Below are 21,962 nucleotides of genomic sequence, written 5' to 3' on the forward strand. Positions count from 1 at the left end.
TGCCTACTCCAGTACGCAGGCAGCATTAATAACTGCTCAGTGAAAATCACAGAAGCTACACATAGTTCCACGTAAACACTTGCACTAAGAACTCTGACAGTCCTAAAACCAATCACTGTGGAACAAGCATTAGAAATCACAAGTCGACACACACAGAGTTTCCATAAGCGGTCAGCGACCAAATACACGTCGACCGATGAGACGACCGACCGAACGACAAACCAAGGTCATCCCCACTGAAGTTATGTGTGTCGGCAACGGTCGGGCGAGTCTTGGCTGTCCGGACCTCACTGCAGCTCCATCCCGACTCAACTCGATGTCCGTTCGGAACTCGGAGACACGGCGACCAGAGCACACTGGCTCGGACCCACCCATGCAGAGGTAACTCTTACCCATCGGCGACGACATCTATGCACGAGGAAGGAACCGACCCACGTCCGGCAAGATGACCAACTGACGGGGCCCAGGAACGGTCAAAAGACCAAATACACGTCGCCCAATGAGACGACCAACCGAACGACCAACCGGCGGTCGTTCCCACTCCAATCTCCTTCCGTCGGACAGTTCAGGTGTGTGTGCCAGCTGTCGGCAAGTACTGGCTCTCCGCACATCACTGGCGCTCCGTCCCAACTAAACTGCGAGAGAGGACGATCCGGAAATACTAGCGGTCCAGACTTAGTATGTCAGTGCACTTATCGATAAGCGCTGCTGCTGCCACTCACGGGCAAGCAAATCAGCAACTTAGTGACGCCAGTAAATCGAATAAGAAACGAGGCGGCAGTAGCGTAATGGCAAGATGACAAGCGATAAACGGCATGAACACGAACCGCGCACGGCTCAGTGACAGTAAACCTACCTAACAAGTAATTTGATTTGCGAGATAAAATATACGACCTGAACTATCAAGTCTAAGGATAAACCCGTAACTGCAAGAGTGGGGCATACTCTTAGCGTTAGAAGGCAACTTTGTTACAAGGTATTACAGCGGTTGCGCAAAAATTTGGAACCACATACTGCACACCTGAAAATAAATGCAGCCAAGCCTGCAGGTTGCGCTGTTGTATTTGACCATGAACGGCACCTGTGTCCTCAAAACGTTGCACGAGTCAGTCACTGTCAGAACTGCGTTCTGTTTAGTTGTGGCTGCAGACGCCGGAGCTAAGAGAATTCTAACGTGGGTAAATTGTTGTGCTCGTATAGCACGTGTTTCCAAAATCAAGGGAGTCAAAGTGTTTGGTCTCTCAAGAGGCACTTTATCGAAGATTTAGACCGCATGTAAGGAAATCGAAAAAACATCATCCGCTAAGTCACAAGCGGACGAAAGTGTGCGTTGAGTGGCTATGAAAGATGGACATTGAAGACGATTATGGCGAGATATTAGAGGACGACGGCTGGCGACGTCACTGCAGAACTGAATGTCGAACCTGCGCACACTGTCAGCACCGAAAGAACACGAAGGAAGCTCCATTAGCAGGGAATACAAAGGCGAGCTGGAATTCCAAAACCACTTGTTAGTGATGCAAACAGCCCTAACAAGAAGACGTGGTTCCGAAGCCATACAACCTGGACTGTGGACCAATGAAAGAAAAAGAGTTCGTAACGACACATGGAACTTAATTTCACGCGTGTTGTTCATAGCAGTTACGCAACGTCCGTTAATGAAAATCTAACCATGAAATATATGTACCCCAAAAATGATTTAACCTAATTATATTGCAGATATGCAATGCCTACGTACAACCGCAATACTATAAACCATCTCACCAAAACAGCGACTCAGCAACCGCCGCATTCAAAACCAGCCAGTCTTCCGATCACCACACTCCACGCCTCGGAGAAGTAGGAAGCAAGTATATGGAAAATTACGTATCAGCATGCTTGTTTGCCGGGCTTATGCACTCAGTGACTTATGACTTCAGGAAGCGTGTGACCATGCTTCCGCAATCCTGTAGTCTTTACCGCTACAGAATCTTCTTCGCAGTCATGCTACGACAACTAAGGGGTGCGATAATAGCCACTATCCGTTGAAACACATTAAAACATTAAGGTAATTTAATTTCATTGTGATAATTATAGATACTAGCGCCAGAGTGCACTGCTATATCTTTTTAGATCATTATTGATATAAACTTCTCCGTATTGTTGATTCTAATCTGTTGTCAAGTTGTTCTCTAATGAAGAAAGAGTTTCGCTCTAAAAACGTGGTACAAAGATGGTTATAGTTTAATATTAAAGGAGTCGAATAATAATTTCAGTGCCGTTCTACCTACAAGGAAGTCTATCTACTATTTACGGAAATCTTTTTGAGAAAAGTGGATCTCCAGCGGTTTGCTACAGGTCAGGCAGGTAATCAATAATCGAGCTTAAAGTTTTACAAGTCCTTATCCAGACCCCTAAAAAGTCTACTTGAAGGCTAGAACATCTGAGAGGAGAATTTCACACAACGCCAAATTCGAACGTTACACACGTGGTCTCATACATGGGCTATTGGAAGACGATCCTGATCGTAAACTTAGTTTTGCGAGACAATGTTAAATAAATTAAGAGACAGTGATAATTTGTTGTTCTATAAGTTAATTTGGAGTGATGAGGCAAAATTATGATACCACGTCAACAGACACAACTTTACCTACTGGTATACAGTGAACCACAGGACTGTTTTTGAGAGGCAGTTAAAATAACCTGATGTTACCGTTTGGGGTCGTATCTCATGTCGTGGAGTAATTGAGCTTGATGGAACAGTAACTGGAGAGAACTACATCGAAACGATGAGAGCCAATGCCATTCCGGCACTATAAATAACATACGACGACTTCAACTCACTTTTCTTTCAATATGATGGCGCCCCACCACATTAGGCAACAACTGTGAGAAACTACGTTGTTACGGTATATGGTGAGAAAGCTGTTGGACGCTGAGGGACAATAGAAATGGCACCCACATCTTCTGATGTTAAACCAACTGGATTACACCTTTTGTGGTTACGTTAAGGATAAAGTATATACTCGGGGGCGCCGGCTTTTGAAAGTCAATTTGTATGCTCGAAATCATATTTTATAGATGTTGAAAACCAGCTCTCCTGAAAGTCAAGTTCCAGGTATGTTTCAGTGAGCAACACTTAATAAAGGTAAACAAAGTATTGTTTAAAAGGTTGTTTCTCCACACCTATTTATTAATAAAAAAGTAATCTACAGGCTTCATAGAGCTGTTTTATTTTTTCAAATATTTTTTTAATTTCTGAATCTCACTCTAAAGAATGTATTCCCCCGAAAGGTGGATCGTCTGATGAAAATGTTCGCTATAGTGTCAAGGTACAAGTTTTGTTTATTCTTGTTGAAAGATATGCGTGATAGCGTTGCCGTTTCATTTCTCTTGAGTCATGGTGTCCCACAGGTAAGTTTATAATCTTCTAAGGGCGGAGAAAGAACGTTCTGCTGTACATGTAGGAACTGGTATAGTTAAAGAGATCTTTACCAATTTCGTCACCTTTGGAGCCAATTCGTCGTCGTGCCTGTTTGACGAAAAGAAGTTCAAATGGCTCTGAGCACTATGCGACTTAACTTCTGAGGTCATCAGTCGCCTAGAACTTAGAACTAATTAAACCTAACTAACCTAAGGACATCACACACACCCATGCCCGAGGCAGGATTCGAACCTGCGACCGGAGCGGTTGCTCGGCTCCAGACTGTAGCGCTTAGAACCGCACGGCCACGCCGGCCGGCGACGAAAAGAAGTCTTCCGTACTTCCAACGAAATAATTTTTAGATTTACACAAAGTTAATCTTTTTGGGTCAGAGTCATCAAAGACTATGTTACATAACTGCAGCCTTTAGTTTTGGAAAGAAGAAATGTTTCTTCTTCTGTGAAGTGAGTCATATCACATTTAGAAAATCGATCCTTGAAACACCGAATTACAGTATCTAAGACCTCAAAATAAATTCTCAGCTAATAATCATGGAAGACGGTGAAATCACAGGGTAGATCATCAAATTTTCGACAAATCTTTCCAACTTTCGGAAGTTTCGGTCCTGCGACATCAAATTTTTTGGTCAATTTGAAATAAGGTCAAGCTTCATCGCAATTTTCAACAGTTCGAGATAACTTCACAACATCTCAAATATTATTGATATTATCCATGGCTTTTGGGAGCTGTAGAGAGGAATTTTGCGGTGAATGGATATATATCGACGTAAAACAGGTGGCCTAAACCTCTGCCGACTGTTGCCCGTTGGGCGTAACGTTTAAAGCCTTCCGTGACTTTTCCACGAGATAGTAGCGCTGAGCACTTGCCAGTTATTTCTGGAGAACTGAGAAGCGCTAGGCTGTGCTTGCATGGGCCAAAGTGTCCCAGGTTGTCTGACGAAACCTATTAAGAAAGATGGGAAACAATATGAGAAAGAATGTTATAAATAATCCTGTAGCTTCAGAATCCCGGTTGTTTGTTTTGTATTCAGTTGTGTTATCACGTTTGGCTGACCCTTGTATGTGACTAAACCGCAGAGAAAGCAGCATTCATTGAAAGTGGCAATTTAGCAGCCAACTTTCAAAGTTTTCATACTGAAAACTACAACTATTCATAAAATTAAGATCCCAAGCTGAATAACTACATAAATCCATCACTTAATCAGCTCCCCAACAAACTGAACACTACATACGTGACTCCCAATGGAGAGGAAGGGGGAGCGACTAACTAACAATTTGTGTACTACAATATCAGGATTCATCCCGCCAGGTTGTTAGCATACGTGCAGTTCTCTCATGGCCTTCCCTCAAGCCGTCCTCCCAAGCGACGTGTTTATTGCGAAGCCCGCCAGACGTGGTATTCGTCGTGATTGCCGCACGCTTTGTAACGAGCTGCTACATCTCACGGAACGTGCTCCTGATCGCGATCTGCAACCGCGGCACTTTCCAGTGGCAATTCTCGACTGAATCTGGCACGCAAATCGCACCGTCCGTTTACGAGACGGACACGTGTGAAATAGCTGCGTTACTTCGGCCAGCTATCAACGAAGAAGAGCAGAGAAAATCGCGAAGAAAGTTCTGGACTCGTGGATGGCTTGAACAGCTAATTGCTGTTAGAAGAACACTACATATGGTTTAATTGCCAGTCACAAACAAAATATACTACCAATCACTTTTGGCAAAAATTAGATCATAAAATACGCTTTTCAATGTTCTACATATTTAAATACTTTATTTGGCATTCCTTTAAAGTCAAAAGTTTCAACCAATGCATTTCACTTTGTAAAACACACGGGATAGCATCTTGGCTTGACAAAATTCTTTGTTTACATTTGATGATGAACTACAGTTTCAAATACTGAAATTTATTCGTGAAGCTAAACTTAACTGTAAGAGGTATAGATGTACTACCTAAAACGACGTATGAAAATTTCTGACGGACTGGGGCTCGAAACCGAATTTGCCGCTAACCGCGAGCAGTCCTTTACCATTTAAGCTATCCGCACCCGCTTCCGGGCCCATCCATACTTCCATATGTCACACACCGATCTATTTCTCGACTTAGATTTTAATAAGAAAATGGTTCAAATGGCTCTGAGCACTATGGGACTCAACTGCTGAGGTCATTAGTCCCCTAGAACTTAGAACTAGTTAAACCTAACTAACCTAAGGACATCACAAACATCCATGCCCGAGGCAGGATTCGAACCTGCGACCGTAGCGGTCTTGCGGTTCCAGACTGCAGCGCCTTTAACCGCACGGCCACTTCGGCCGGCCATTTTAATAAGGTATCATAAATAATAATAATAAATATTTAATGATATTGTGTAATTATTAATAGTATTTGAAATTGTAGTCAAGAAATATACACATAAAGCAGCGACGGGCCTGTGACGAAAATGACAACGATAGTATGACCTCTGGTTGTCTTGAATCTAAAACCTGCACAGGAATCACGAGATGTACGACTATGGATAAATGAATTAATAACCTATGAGAAGAAATAGGTAGGTGTGTACAAATATGGAAGTTTGCGTCCGTTCAGGCAGTGGGCTCGAATAGCTTAAGTGTGATAAAGATGTGGACACGACACCGGACAAGTCTGACGGGTAACTTGGTAGACGAACTGGCTCCATCTCCTCGCCTGGCATCGGTAGCGGTGGCTCACACATCACCATCGCTTGCTCACATACGTACTTTTTTGTGGAACACAGTTATGTACATTCGGAGCTACCGACTACCAGGACGGCAACGGCACGTGATATATATCGCATTTTTACAGCGGCCGAATGATGCTGTAGAGCGCCGACAACCAACAGTGACATGGTCAGTGATATGGTGTACAGTGCACCACACACTCCTTGATATGGGGAAGCGCGCACTGTGGTGTCAGGTAGTAAACAGGAAATACGTGACTCGTTACAGGTTGCATACAATTCATATGGCGGATGCGCCACTGTGTCCACAGTGCTATGTTATAGACACAGAGGAACATCGCCTGATATGCGAGCCTTCGGCGGACTTATGGTGTTTGGTCCAAAAAATGATCGCCTTCCTCCTTCGGGTGGTGCCGCAAGCAACAGAACCACGGATACTACTTCTCCCAGATATGACATATTATCCCCGAACGATGACAAACGCAGTGACTTGGATTCGGGGTCTGACTGTGCTTTATCTTTTCCAGGAGGGCAGTAAGAATGTACTCGACTTTTGGGCCTTACTACAGGAACATCACTCACAGATTAATCCGAGATATAGAACATATTACGCAAATTTTTTTGGGAGTGCCTTGCTTGATCCCCCACCCAGTTGGGGGTGTACCGGGTAGGAGAATGTAATTATTGCCTGTAAGTATTCAGAACCAGAAACGACCACGACAGTGGAGAGGAGCCACCATTATACGTGAAGACGTACTCGGCACCAACGTGAGGTACAACGGGATTAGCGAGGAACGCGAACAAGAACAGGTGAAAGGTCTCTGTTGGATTCCTTTCATGTTAATTTCTTAAATCTGTTGTCATTTACGGCATAAATTCCTCTTCTAAATTTACTGTGGTATTTCTGACTGTCTGGGTGTTCCACTCGAAAGGGGCTCCGGGAAAACTGGTACAAAATTTTAATAAAAGAGAATATGAAACCAGTTTCGTACGTGACATACCAGTATGACTGAGAAAAGAAGCTGCATTACAGGAGGTTCAAAACGGCGCCGCATGCTCCTGAATGTTGCTACTAGCATCCCGGACCTGAGTTCCCGTATTTATCGGCGGATGTTCTCGTGTAGCTCCTCGATGCTGTGTGATTTGCTCTTCGTACATTACCTTTCTTAGCAACTCTGTGTCACATTCTAAGCGATAGTCTAGTTTCCTGCGATAAACGGAGAAGAGACTTAGTAGCAGACACCACCGGTCCTGTCATTACCTCAACCACACTTTCTCTCGATACTCACGGGTTGGTCCCCACCGTGCACGTCTAACAATGGTCCCTTTGTGTCCAGCTTCGTTACCAAGCCTTGAAAGCAGTTTTTCGAAACGTTCCGAAAACAGTCACTGACATGTCATAAAGAAACCACTATCTGGTACTGTTTCACAAGAAACACGCGCCCCACACAGAATATCTATACATAGAAACAAATAGCACCGGAAGAAGCAAGTCGTACAGAACACCATGAACAATAAGCTACGCTACACTGAAATAGGAGACCCACACGCAGCTCGCGGAATCTCATTGTTTCCGTGTTTCACAGATGCTGCCCCGTCTAAGAGTTAGGGGAGAACATTCGCCGTGAAATCCTGCTGCTGCTTGTCTGAGTCTATTAAGACGCGTGCTTATTCCTATGACCACATGCTATCCATGTAGTGCTCTTTGTAGTGCAAGCTGTACGGAGCAGAGACGGAATCAGCCATTGCGTTAGACAGCAGTCTCGCAGTTCACTGATTCACGTTCGACAATGAAAACTTGTCGATCATACTTTTGCAAAATTTTGGATTGTCTTAGGTACCGCAAAACCTGAATTCTCCCTTATTTGAGTGATGTAAATAATGTCCTGCTCAGTTCAGTAAATTTCTCGCATTTTTAAAAGGTAAATTCTTTACACAGATATAAGGAAACACAATTTAAACGCTAGCTCGATCTGTTGCAAACTAGATTAATCTGAATGGTCGAGACTCAAAAATTATCGATTTCCTTATCAAGGAAATATGTAACCTTGAAACGCGTATGTATTCATTACCAGCGATGGCGAGGCATGACAGAATCTCTGACCAGAGAGTTATTTATCGTTGCTAGTCTGCGCTTGACCGCGCGAGAGTTCAGTGCAGTTGCGGTCGAGTTGCGAGAGAGTTCAGTTGTACGTAGCGAGTCGCGAGAGCATGTAGTTGCTAGTTGCACTCAGTCAGTGCTAGTAGCACGCGCGAGTGTCGGAGTTGTGTGTGAGGAGTCGGCGGGCGTCGACATGGCCCTCTGGTCAAGATTCAGGACGAGGTATATTTTTTATATAAGGTAATGAAGCGGCATTGCGCTCATCTGATAATGTTATGTATCTTAACTGTAATTAATTTGTTCAAGAATCGCCCCAATAATAATTTTGTTTTCAAAGTAATTTTTTTAAGAAAACAATCATTTGAATTGCAAGAAAGTTTCCCATGCATTTCCTTAAAGAAAAGTTTCACTTAAATTCAAAGAATATTTGCGATGCATTTCCTCCAAGCTACGGCGAAAAATAAGAGCAGATGCAGTTTTACTGAGGTAAGAATTTGAGTTTAATTAATGAACAGGGCCTAAGATCGACATTTCGGTCTATTTGCGTTTTCATTGTCACTGAGATTTCATTATCATTGAATTGACTTAACATTTTTGTGGGAGCTCAACAACATTTGGGTCATTATTATTCAGTAATCTTGTGGGGAAATAACTTTTGGCACGTTTTCATTATCATAGTCTTTTCTTTTATTTTTGCTGGGAGGTTGCGTTGAACACTATTTCCATTCACATTTAAATTATTGATTTTTCTTTTATTTTTGCTGGGAGGTTACACTTGGCGATATCCGGCCAGGATCGTATTTCTTTGGGAATCTTCTAAGAAACAGTCAGATATCTGCTCTTATTTGCTTAAATATAATTAGGATTTGGCGCAGCGCTTTTACTAATTTTGTGACTTTCTTTCCTCAGATCATCGGCAATTCGTTGCTCTGTTGTATTTGTGTTTGTTGCTTTTTGCATTTTGTGCTTATTTCATTTGTGAATAATTGTGACTATTGTAAAAATGCCGCGAAAGACTATGAATAGTGTATCGCGAGGTATTATGAATGAAATTACCGACTTAAACAACGTGACTCATAGTAATTGTGACACGCAGTGTAATGATGACAATCCTGCGTTCACTGACAATCAATGCGTTCCGGCCACTAATGATGATTCTTATCTTACTGATGAACAAACGAACTCAATTGTATCCTCTGTTAATTTGACGACAATTGATAACGCGGGGCGCACTATTGTAATGAGCGTTGCCCAGCTTAACACACCCGGTTTGGAAAATTCAAGTAACGTACAGACAAATTTTTGTAATGAAAATGAACAGGATATTCAAAGTAGGACGGATTTATTTAATTCCGAAATAGTGACTGACAGTGTACGTTCGACTGACAAACCTTTTTGTAAATTACAGAATGGCCAAATGGTCGCACAAAACGCGACAATTGCAGATACGCAATCAAACAGCACAGGGAATAGGAATGCTGATTTGGGGTTGGATCAAATTACGACATTTTTTAAACAATTTGATAAAAAATTAGACAATAATAATGAAAAACAAGACAGTCTTAAAGAAGATCTCAAACAACAACTTAGTGAACAGAACAAACAATTAAATGAAAAATTAGACAACAATTCCAGACAGTTAAATGAAAAATTAGACAACAATTCCAAGCAGTTAAATGAAAAATTAGACAACAATTCTAGGCAGCTTAGTGAACAAATTAGAGCCGTTGCCGCGCAGTGTCATGACACTAAGGAACAGTTACACGAGGAAATTGAGGCTTGTTCAAAGAAAATTAGCGAAGAAATTAGATATGTTGCTCAAGAATTAAGGGAAATGCAAACAGCCACAACAGAAACACTTAGAGCGGAAATTAGTACAGTCGCTAAACAATGCTCTGAAAAAGCTACACAATTACGCGACGAGTTTAAACTAATGACAGCAGAACTTTCGCGCACAATGGATGAAAAGATAGATGCGAAATTCGACCAACAGAACACTCAGATTGACGAACGTTTTAATCTTCACATACAAAACAGTGATACGCGTTTCCGCAAATTTATTCAGGATCAAAATAAAGTAAAACGACAAGTAATGGAAACAATCACAGCACAAAGACAAGAAGACAAACGGAAATTGTTCGCGAAAGCAAAGACATACGTAGACAACAATATTGCTACAGTGTCCAACAAAATTAATACTATCGAACAGTCGAATACAGAATTACGTGTCGAAATTTCCGATCTTAAATCGAAAACAGACACATACACAACAGATTTTCAAACAGTGACCGACAGACTCGAACAATTAGAACTAACACAGGATTCCGACGTCGTCAAAGCTGACGTTAAAAAACTGCAAAAACAGACTAATGCCTCTGACACTAAAACCGATGATCAGGTAAAGATACTGACTGAAAAATGTGATAAATTGGCCAGTCGTATTGATGTTATCGAAAGTACTAATGACAATAAATCAGACGATACTGCACCGGTTTCATTTAACCAAACACCGGAATTTCAAAATTTACAGCAGACAATTAATGAGATCGATTCATCTAATAACACCTTACGTAGAAAATTGTCATGTTTACAGCAAGAGGTAACAGAGATAAAAAATGTTTCTGGGTTCAACACATCACAGCAAACGCCACTTCGCGAACATTTGTCAGACTCACGCAGCGCGTATAATTTGAGTAATCTACAGACAGTACGGGACTTTGATTCCGAACAACCACAGTGCAACAGATTCTCTTTCAATCGTGAACCTGTTCCATCATACACAGACGATAATTTTGATTACAAACATTTTCTGTCAGTGAGAAAATTTAAAGTGTTTAAGAATGACAGTACACAGATTCACCCACTGGATTGGATTCAACAATTTAGCTTTGCTTTTCCACCGACTTGGCCCGTTACGCATAAACTTGAATTTATTTGCAGTTTTTTGGAAGACGAACCGGCAACTCGTATGAGACCGATCGCGAGACAATGTTATTCAGTAGAAGAATTTCAGAATGCTTTTCTGTCAGCGTATTGTTCGAAGACGACACAGCGCGGAATTAAAGATCAGTTAATTAGCTTACCAAATTATGAGAACTCAAATTTTCCCAGTGTGACGCAATTTTTTGAGCACATGGTGCAACAAAACCAGTATTTAAGTGAACCGTACAGTGAATCTGCACTCATACAATTATGCATTTCTAAATTACCAAGGTCATTAAGAGTGTCACTTCTAACGGGTCAGCAGAAGGAAAACGTTTCAGCATTCAGAGATCTGTTGCAGCTTTTAGAAGTACAACAATCTGATTATTCTTTCGTAAACAAAAATTTTTCATATAACAACCAAGGCCAACAAACGTACAGCAATTATGATCAGACACGTAATTTCAATAGTAAAAGTAACAGACGCTTTAGGAATGACAACCACCAAAACTTTAATAACAGACAAAATTCCAATTATCAATACCGTCAAAATTTTCATCAAGAAGAACCACATTTTGGTAACAATAGACGTTTTTCACAACAGCAGCAAAACCAGTCGGTTGGCATACCTAACCAACAATGTAATACACAAGGTCAACCCAACTTTAATGTTTCGCTGCGTGCACGTATAGTCCCTGATACAATAAATAGTAACGCACGGCAGCAAAGAAACAACTACGTACAGAAAACACAGTATTTCAATTCCTATCGCAATGCACCGTATAGGAATGACTATTACGACAGACGTAAAAATAATGAGGACAATTATCAGCATACGTATAATAACAGTCGGTCTTACCAGCAACGAAATGATCAACAACAACATATTCTTGTGAATGAACCCGACAGTAGGTATCATCCAGAGCGTAATACGTCTGGAAGAAGTAATAGAACAGTTCAAATAGTAGAAATGCCACAACATCCTCCAGATAATAATAACACGTCAGCTAGAATCTGACTAGAGACTGTACAGGTTGCATCTTACAGCAACGTAAGCAATACTTCAGATATACAGAATGTTATTCACGAAAATGTTATTACTTTCCACGACATCCGAGACACTCTTTTACAGGAAAGACCAGTTGTTCAGAAAATTATTTCACATCCTGTCATCGAAATTAAAATTGGTTCATCGAAATTTTCAGCAGTAATCGATTCTGGATCACCTATGTCAGTAATAAATGAAGAAACTTTTAAAGAGTGTAACAAAGAGAATACCTATCCCACATTACCATTAAGCAAAACGAAAGTGAAAGGAGCAGTATCGAGTAAAGGAGTAGACGTTAAATTACAGACACATTTATCATTTCGTATTGCAGGTCACACATTTCACTCAAGTTTTTGGATTGTTCCCTTATTGACAACAGATGTTATTTTAGGTACGAATTTTCTGGTACAACACGACGCAGTTATTGATTTTCAAAATTCCTATTTAATGTTAAAGGCTGAAAATGTACAACTTGCGTTAGAATTTCAGCACTCATTATCTGCGGAAGAACAAACAATTAACCGCACAGAGGTCATTTCCGCAACACGTAACATAGGCTGTAATTCCACATTGTTCGCAGATACGTACGTACATAACTATAACACTCCAGACGAAGCTGACTACGACGTAATGCAAATGATTTCTGATAAAGTTAAACAAAGCAGTGCAAATACAGACGACGAACGCACGCAACTACACAAAATTCTTTTACAGCAAGCTCCAGTTTTTGACAACATTCCTGGTACTATGTCCGGATTTATGTATGAATTTCAAGTCAAACAGCACGACACATTTAAAGCAAAACATTATCCCATTCCGTATATTCATAGAGAACAGGTTAAGAAAGAATTGCAGGATATGCTTAACCAAGGAATTATTGAACCGGCAGTTAGTCCGTACATAAACCCGCTACATATTGTTAAGAAAAAAGATGGCTCACTTCGCCTCGTGCTTGATTCACGTCACATCAATGACATTATTGTTAATGAAACAGATCGACCACAGACATTAGAGGAACTGCTACAGAAATTTCACGGTACTGCTATTTATTCAACATTAGATCTAAAATCGGGATTTTGGCAAATTCAACTTCATCGGAATTGCAGAAAGTACACAGCTTTTCTCTGTTTTGGTGACTGTTATCAATTTTGTAAATTACCGTTCGGCTTAACTATTTCTTCTGCAGCTTTTATTCGCGGTTTGAACACAATACTTCCGACAGAACTTAAGGACAGAATTACGACGTACGTAGACGACATTCTTATCGCAGAAGCTAACTGGTCTGAACACAATATGATTCTTGAACGACTGTTACAAACTTTTCATGCACAAGGACTTACAGTTAATCTTAGTAAATTGCACTTTGGCAAAAATTCTATAAAATTTCTTGGACACGTAATTTCAGCAGAAGGCATTGCGCCTGATCCGGAAAAACTTCAAGCTCTACGTGACATTACTATTCCTACAACGAAAAAACAATTACGCAGTTTTTTGGGCTTAATTAACTTTTTTCGTAAATTTATTCATCACTCTGCTTTAGACACACCTAGATTATGCCAATTAACAGGTAAAAACACTATTTGGTCATGGGATAAGCAAGTACATTCTGAATTTATGAACCTGAAACATGCTTTGTTGAATGCACCATTTTTATCGCACCCAGATCTTACCAGAAATTTTTCTATTGCCACCGACAGTTCTAACACCGCTTTAGGCGTACATATTTTCCAGGAATTTGAAGAAGATGGCTCTACAGTAATTAAAAACATCGCATTTGCAAGCCGCATCTTGTCGCCTGCTGAACGAAATTATTCCGTTACAGAACTGGAAACATTATGTGTTGTATGGGCTTTTACGAGATTTCGGCACTTTCTTTATGGCAGACATACCACCGTTTACACAGATCACAGAGCGATACAATTTTTATTTTCTGCTAAATTCACTCACGACAGATTAAACAGATGGAAACTTTATTTACAGGAATTTAATTTTACAATAGTTCACATTCCCGGCACACAAAATGTTATAGCAGACACACTTTCTCGTTCTCTCAGCAACAACCAGCATGACATCGCAACCAACTTCTGCAAAGCAAATTTCAGCGTTATGTACATTGAGCAAGTTGCATTTGAAAATTTTATTTCGTCGTCATTACAGGACATAGCAAAAGAGCAATGTAAAGACAATGTGTGGAAAGAAATTAAACACCTTTGGCAAGATAAGAATAATGTTATGATTAGAAACCATTACACTGTACGCAATGACATTCTGTTTCGCCGCTCTCATCCTGACAGCAACAATTGGTTATTATGCATTCCTGACGAACTGGTTAACAAATTAATCTGGTACACTCATTTAAGTTATGCACATTACGGAGCCAGAAAATGTTTTCTTATACTGAGACAGAACTGTTATTTTACCAACATGGAAAAACGTATACGACGAGTTTTAGCGTCATGTAAAATTTGCCAGAAAGCTAAGTCAGACACAACTTCACATATTCCTCCATTATATCCCATTGTGCCTGTTAAATTATGACATATGGCCGCTGTAGACATTTTTGGTCCAATTCCGAGAACTAACAGAGGTTTTTGCTACACCTTTGTCGCTGTTGAACTCACTTCAAAATTTGTTACTTTCACTCCGTTACGCAAAGCTACTGCTAAAACTGTTTCAAGAGCATTTGTAAAACATTTTCTATTTCATGTAGGGCATGTGTTGAAAGTAATTTCTGACAATGGATCACAATTTCGTTCTGCTATATGGACCCGCATGTTACGAGCTAGAAACATTTCTCCGATCTATATATCCAGGTACCATGCTTCTTCGAACCCTTGTGAACGATTAATGAAAGAAATTGGTATACTGTGTAGAATATACTGCCACAAAAGACATATTGATTGGGATACACACATATTCTCCTTCCAAGATGTAATTAATTCCATAACAAATGAATCCACTATGCTATCTCCGTCTGTTATACTGAAAAATGCTGAACCACCTAACAAAATTAAAGAATTAGTACACTTTCCTACATGTCGTCGATTACGACACCATGAAATAATTAACATTGCGCTGAACAACATCAAACGTGCCGCAGAGCGCCGGAGAAGACAGCAAAAACAGGTTTGTACACGCCGTGACTTTCACATTGGACAGAAGATATTAGTACGTACACACTATTTATCCAGCAGAATAAAAGGTAAGTGCAGTAAATTTGAACTTCTATACGCACGTCCATATCGGATTCGCAGCATTCCTCACCCCAATGTTGTACACGTCAAAACTTTGATTACCAGGAAAAGTAAGGGCAACCACCATGTGTCGAACATTAAACCCTTTATTGAAAGAAACCACTTTATGATTTAACATGCTATGATGCCATTTACTAATTTTTATGACCACTTATGCAATTATATTCACATGATTAATTATTGATGACTATCGTATTTTTTCTTGGCAAGTGCCCGGCAAGGTAAGGTTAGCAGGTCGCTCTTCTTGTCGTTACACATCAGACCGTGCATATTTTCCAGATGAACTTACACATTTTATGACCACTTATGCAATTATATTCACATGATTAATTATTGATGACTATCGTATTTTTTCTTGGCAAGTGCCCGGCAAGGTGAGGTTAGCAGGTCGCTTTTCTTGTTGTTACACATCAGACCGTGCATATTTTTCCAGACAAACTTACGTATTTTATGAATAATTATACAATTCTATGTAGTGACATATTAATTTTATCAAATTCTCTCTCCATTAAAGTCTTTAATTCTCGCGTCTATTAACTACACTACATACAAGCTGAACACAACGAACGTCACATTTTGTCTTTCTTATGTATATACAATTGTTTCATGTTTTGTTTGTATGCAATATGAAATGGTTAAGACATAGCAAACACCAGTTGACTTTGACATTTTTGCCATATGATATCTCAACATCGTGACTGTTTTACATTTTTTTTTCTTTTTTTTTTTGGCTGCTGCATTGTGATATTCTGTGTACATTTTTGCCTTTGAACACTGTTTATGCTTTTGACATATTACGTTTCCTATCATTGTCTGCTGTATGCTCAAATTATGTTACTATAAACCAGTCATTATTTAGTGGGTGTATGATTTAAATGCAAGACAGTAATCTTTGTTCATCAATTTCAGAAAGAAATGATGCGTGAAAGAAATAAATTAAACAGAAATGGGAATTTCAACTACGGAATAGACGAAAGAAGATACAAAAACCTTATGAGGAAGAGTAAATGGATCAGAATTAACAAGCATTAACAAGAATATACTATACATCGTAGAATAGCAGTCTTAACTAATTTTTTCTTTCAGAATACAAGGCGATTGATGCAGGCTGTCAGACAGAACTACACATCTTAGTTTTAGTGATGAAATATGCTAGAGATAAGGAATAGTTGTGTAATGAGTAATGAAGTGATTTTTTGCAGATGATAATGAATGCTGATGAAGAGTAATGATGAAGAATATGCTACTATGAATAATGAAGTTTTTCTTTGCAGGTGGTGATAATAATGAAGTTATGATAATATGGATAATGAAGTGATGGATAATGAAGGTTTTTGTTTACAGATGAGGATGATGTTGAAGTTTATGTATTTATGCTCTGTAGTTATTTATTTGTTGCAGTTCGCTTTGACAGCAGGTGTTATATTGCATAGTATAATGACTGAAGGTTTTGGAAAGGACAGCTATGGAACACATTTTTTATACACATTTCACTAACTGTTAATTCGAAGTTCACTACTTTTCAGCACAAATGCATTTCTTCTTTCAGCTTAATAATCCATTTTTTATATATTTTTACAGGAGACATTATTTATGAAATTAATGTGCTATAAGCAGTTGTTCATTAAATCTGTGTCATTACATATACTCTACTTGTTTCATAACCTTGCTACAGCTGACTCATGACGAATGACGTTACACATTTTCATTTACAGGAACAAACCAGAAGCAATTTTTTTTTCTTTTTCTCTTCTTGCTTTCCCTTATAATTACCCAAAGCAATGCATTGCTAACAAAAAAAAAATGTATCACCAGTTCCAAATAATGCTACCCATTTAAGAGAGTTCTGAATAATACTGAATGATGAACAATGTTTTGTACTATTCAATACTTGCTGGCCAATGAGTGCCAATAATTAGTGTAACTAAATGAATTATGTTAATACTATGCCATTCATTAGCTCCTGTTTACAATGATGACTTTTGATGTTTTGTAACTGGCGAATGAGTGCCAATAATTAGTTTAACCAAATGAATTATGTTAATACTATGCCATTCATTAGCTCCTATTTTCAATGATGACTTTTGATGTTTTGTAACTGGCGAATGAGTGCCAATAATTAGTTTAACTAAATGAATTATGTTAATACTATGCCATTCATTAGCTCCTATTTTCAATGATGACTTCGGATGTTTTGTAACTGGCGAATGAGTGCCAATAATTAGTATAACTAAATGAATTATGTTAATACTATGCCACTCATTAGCTCCTGTTTTCAATGATAACTTTTGATGTTTTGTAGCTGGCCAATGAGTGCCAATAATTAGTATAACTAAATGAATTATGTTAATGCTATGCCAATAATTGACTCACATTTTCAATGATGACTTCTGATGGTTTATAACCGGCCAATAAGTGCCAATGTTCACTATAATCAGTTAATTTTATGAACATTATTCTGACATACTAAATATGCTTTGTAACTGGCCAAGGACTGCCACTGTTTATTGTAATACGATTACCCATGATGCCAATAATTGCTATATTCAGTTAATTTTATGAACATTATTCTGTAATACTAAATACATGGTACAGAAATGTTCAATAATTGGGTTATGAATGCCGCAAACTCATAATGTAATTCTCAATGAAGACTACTATGTGACTTAATGTCCTTCACCTTCTGACCTAACTACCTGGAATTACTGTAATATCCATTTGTCCTGTCCATCCTCATGATCATGGAGCACTATATTTGGTTTTTGCACTAATTCTGCGTTGGTGTGCCTTGTAAGAGCGTGGTGTTGACACGACATGCTGTCCTCCACCGTGAGCGATGGAGACATTATTATGGTCCCACTGTTTGGTGTACCTGATGTACTGCCAAAATGATAACATGGAATATTACTACGACATTTCAGTGTCTTGGCTACGCTGATAAATACTTCTGGGAAAAGAACTTCAGATTGTCTCACTTGGTGTTGTACTTCTGTGGAAAGATATGGACTTTCAGTGCAGCTGCGTGCAACCTAAGTGCTACAACCATGACGCAATCCTTCCTATTCCTTTCCTAATTCTTGTAAAATGAAAAAGTCATATACAGTGCGTATGCACTCTATGCCATTTGTTAATATGATTTGTACTCATTAGGTTTATTTGTCGTAAAAATATTAGAGTGTTTTACAGTGCGTGTGCACTTTATGCCATTTACTTATTACATATACATTTTGTGGTTTTCTGATATGTTCTGTACTACAGTGCGTGTGCACTTTTGTCATTTATCAATATGATTTGTATTCATTGTATATACATTTTGTGATTTGCTGATATATTCTCAACTGCAGTGCATGTGCACTTATGTCACTTGTCAAGATGATTTTTTACCATTGCGTTTATTTATTATGAAAATGCTAAAGAGTTTTTCAGTGCGTGTGCACTTTTGTCATTTTTGTAACATGATTTCTACCCATTCTATGTGCATTTTTTTTGATTTGTTGATATATTCTGAAGTACAGTATATGTGCACTCTTGTCATTTATATTGTATATACATTTTGTGATTTGATGATTTTTTGCTATGAAAACGTTGAAGAATTCTTCAGTGCATGTGCACTTATGTCATGTGTTAATAAGTTTTGTGCTGAACGTCAGTCACTGTGCACTCATGTCATATGTTCTGTACTCATTGTCATTATCTGAAATGTTTTGTCCTCGGTGAATGTGCACCACATTTAATTCATGTTCTAATTAATTAATTAAAAAAAATTTGTTGCTCATGGCGAGTGCAAATGACTCACCATCACTGCCAAATTTTTGCCCCCCCCCCCAGTGGAGGGTTATGAAACGCGTATGTATTCAGTAGAGCGATGGCGAGGCATGACAGAATCTCTGACCAGAGAGTTATTTATCGTTGCTAGTCTGCGCTTGACCGCGCGAGAGTTCAGTGCAGTTGCGGTCGAGTTGCGAGAGAGTTCAGTTGTACGTAGCGAGTCGCGAGAGCATGTAGTTGCTAGTTGCACTCAGTCAGTGCTAGTAGCACGCGCGAGACAGTCGGAGTTGTGTGTGAGGAGTCGGCGGGCGTCGACATGGCCCTCTGGTCAAGATTCAGGACGAGGTATATTTTTTATATAAGGTAATGAAGCAGCATTGCGCTCATCTGATAATGTTATGTATCTTAACTGTAATTAATTTGTTCAAGAATCGCCCCAATAATAATTTTGTATTCAAAGTAATTTTTTTAAGAAAACAATCATTTGAATTGCAAGAAAGTTTCCCATGCATTTCCTTAAAGAAAAGTTTCACTTAAATTCAAAGAATATTTGCGATGCATTTCCTCCAAGCTACGGCGAAAAATAAGAGCAGATGCAGTTTTACTGAGGTAAGAATTTGAGTTTAATTAGTGAACAGGGCCTAAGATCGACATTTCGGTCTATTTGCGTTTTCATTGTCACTGAGATTTCATTATCATTGAATTGACTTAACATTTTTGTGGGAGCTCAAAAACATTTGGGTCATTATTATTCAGTAATCTTGTGGGGAAATAACTTTTGGCACGTTTTCATTATCATAGTCTTTTCTTTTATTTTTGCTGGGAGGTTGCGTTGAACACTATTTCCATTCACATTTAAATTATTGACATTTTCTTTTATTTTTGCTGGGATGTTACAACCTATGTAACTTTCGCCTTATTCTGCGAACTTCTGGTGTTATCGTTTCCTTTTCATTTCGAACATTGGAAAGGACTACGTCCAGCGTCCTATGTTTTAAGAATAGGAATCTGTAGGAATCCATTAAATTCAGTCTAACCTTCTGATAAGCGTCCGGTGTTATAGAGTGCGAAAATTTAACATTTTCAACGCCACGACAAAAAGGGGATATTGCTGTTCAAAAGAGTATATCAAAAGAGCAATGATTCGAACTGAAGACAATCGTCCAGTTTAATTTCTCTCTTCCGGGCCAATAATGTAAGCTCACTAGACAGAGGAAAAAAATAATTTAAATTTGGCATCAGTTAGGGCCATCCTTGACGTCCAGTTACAATACGTCAAATGTCGGTTGGTTCTGAATTGTCCAGCGACAAAATGTTGAAATACCTTGACTCTGTAAAGTCATCACAAAAATACAATCGACATAATAAAACATAAATTGAAGGGTATTGTAAACCGTTTCATATTAAAACTATGCCAAATATCTGTATTACGTATTTCATCGACAGTGCACTACATTTAATTGATAACATGCATTTGTCCCGCTTTTTGGGAGGTAACTATAGCAATCCTAACTAAATTAATGAAAAATTCCCAGAATATTTTAGAAAAATCAGGAAAAAATATATATGCAGGTTGCCAGACACAATTATGGGGCCTTTTCCTTTGTAGCATTTGACTTTATCCTCTACACCACAGTTCCAAGATACCAGTAGTATTTGAATATGTTATACAAATGTCGAAAGCCGGTAACCATCGACTACATTATTTGATACTCAACTGTAAAAAATTGTATCAAAAATGACGCACTTCAGGTAAATCAGCACTGCACAGTAGCATCGTAACGGCGTACTTCCACAGCACGCAAGTTGTAATACGAAACGCCGGCCGGTGTGACCGAGCTGTTCAAGGCGCTTCAGTCTGGAACCTCGGGACCGCTACGGTCGCAGGTTCGAATCCTACCTCGGATATGGATGTGTGTGATGTCCTTAGGTTAGTTAGGTTTAAATAGTTCTAAGTTCTAGGGGAATGATGACCTCAGATGTTAAGTCCCATGGTGCTCAGAGCCATTTGAACCATTTTGTAATACGAAAAACATCAAATACGAAAATGCTTTAACTAGCGATATGTAGTTTCCCGTGACTTTTTTGTAACAAATCGTATCAAAAACGAAGCACTTGCGATAGATCTTTAAAGTGTCCGTGATTTGAGGCAGCTTATATTCATTACACATTATAATACACTGATGGAAAAAGTCTCAACACCAGGAAATAATTAACATAAAATAATGAAATATGGAGAATACATTTTTCTAGGTAACATACTTACGTGATTAATGTTGCAAAATCAAAGGTTAAAGTAAGCGCGAGAAAAGCCATTGCAGATGTGAAATGCTGGTACATTAATAACCGATGTAACTGCCAAAATATTGAATTCAAGCATGCAAATGTTCATCATGAACTGTGCCGTACAGGTGCCCGTTGTCAGTTTGTGGAATGGAGTCAACTGTTGCATTCCGTCGGTCAATACAGGGATGGTTAAATTTGGTTGTGGATGACGCTGGAATTGCCGTCCGATAACATCCCATATGTGCTCGATTGGAGATGGATATGGTAATCGAGCAGGCCAAGGCAACATGTCGACGCTCTGTAGATTATGATGGGCTACAACCGTGGAATGTGGGCGAGCATTATGCTGTTGGGAAACATTCCCTGGAAAGCTGTTCACGAGTGGCAGCACATCAGGTCGCATCTCCAGACACGTACAAACCTCCAGTCAGGAGGTAGTGGGTTATCATGGAACAGCTGTAGCT

This window comes from Schistocerca nitens, chromosome 9, assembly GCF_023898315.1.
Source record: "Schistocerca nitens isolate TAMUIC-IGC-003100 chromosome 9, iqSchNite1.1, whole genome shotgun sequence".
In the NCBI taxonomy this organism is placed as follows: Eukaryota; Metazoa; Arthropoda; class Insecta; order Orthoptera; family Acrididae; genus Schistocerca; species Schistocerca nitens.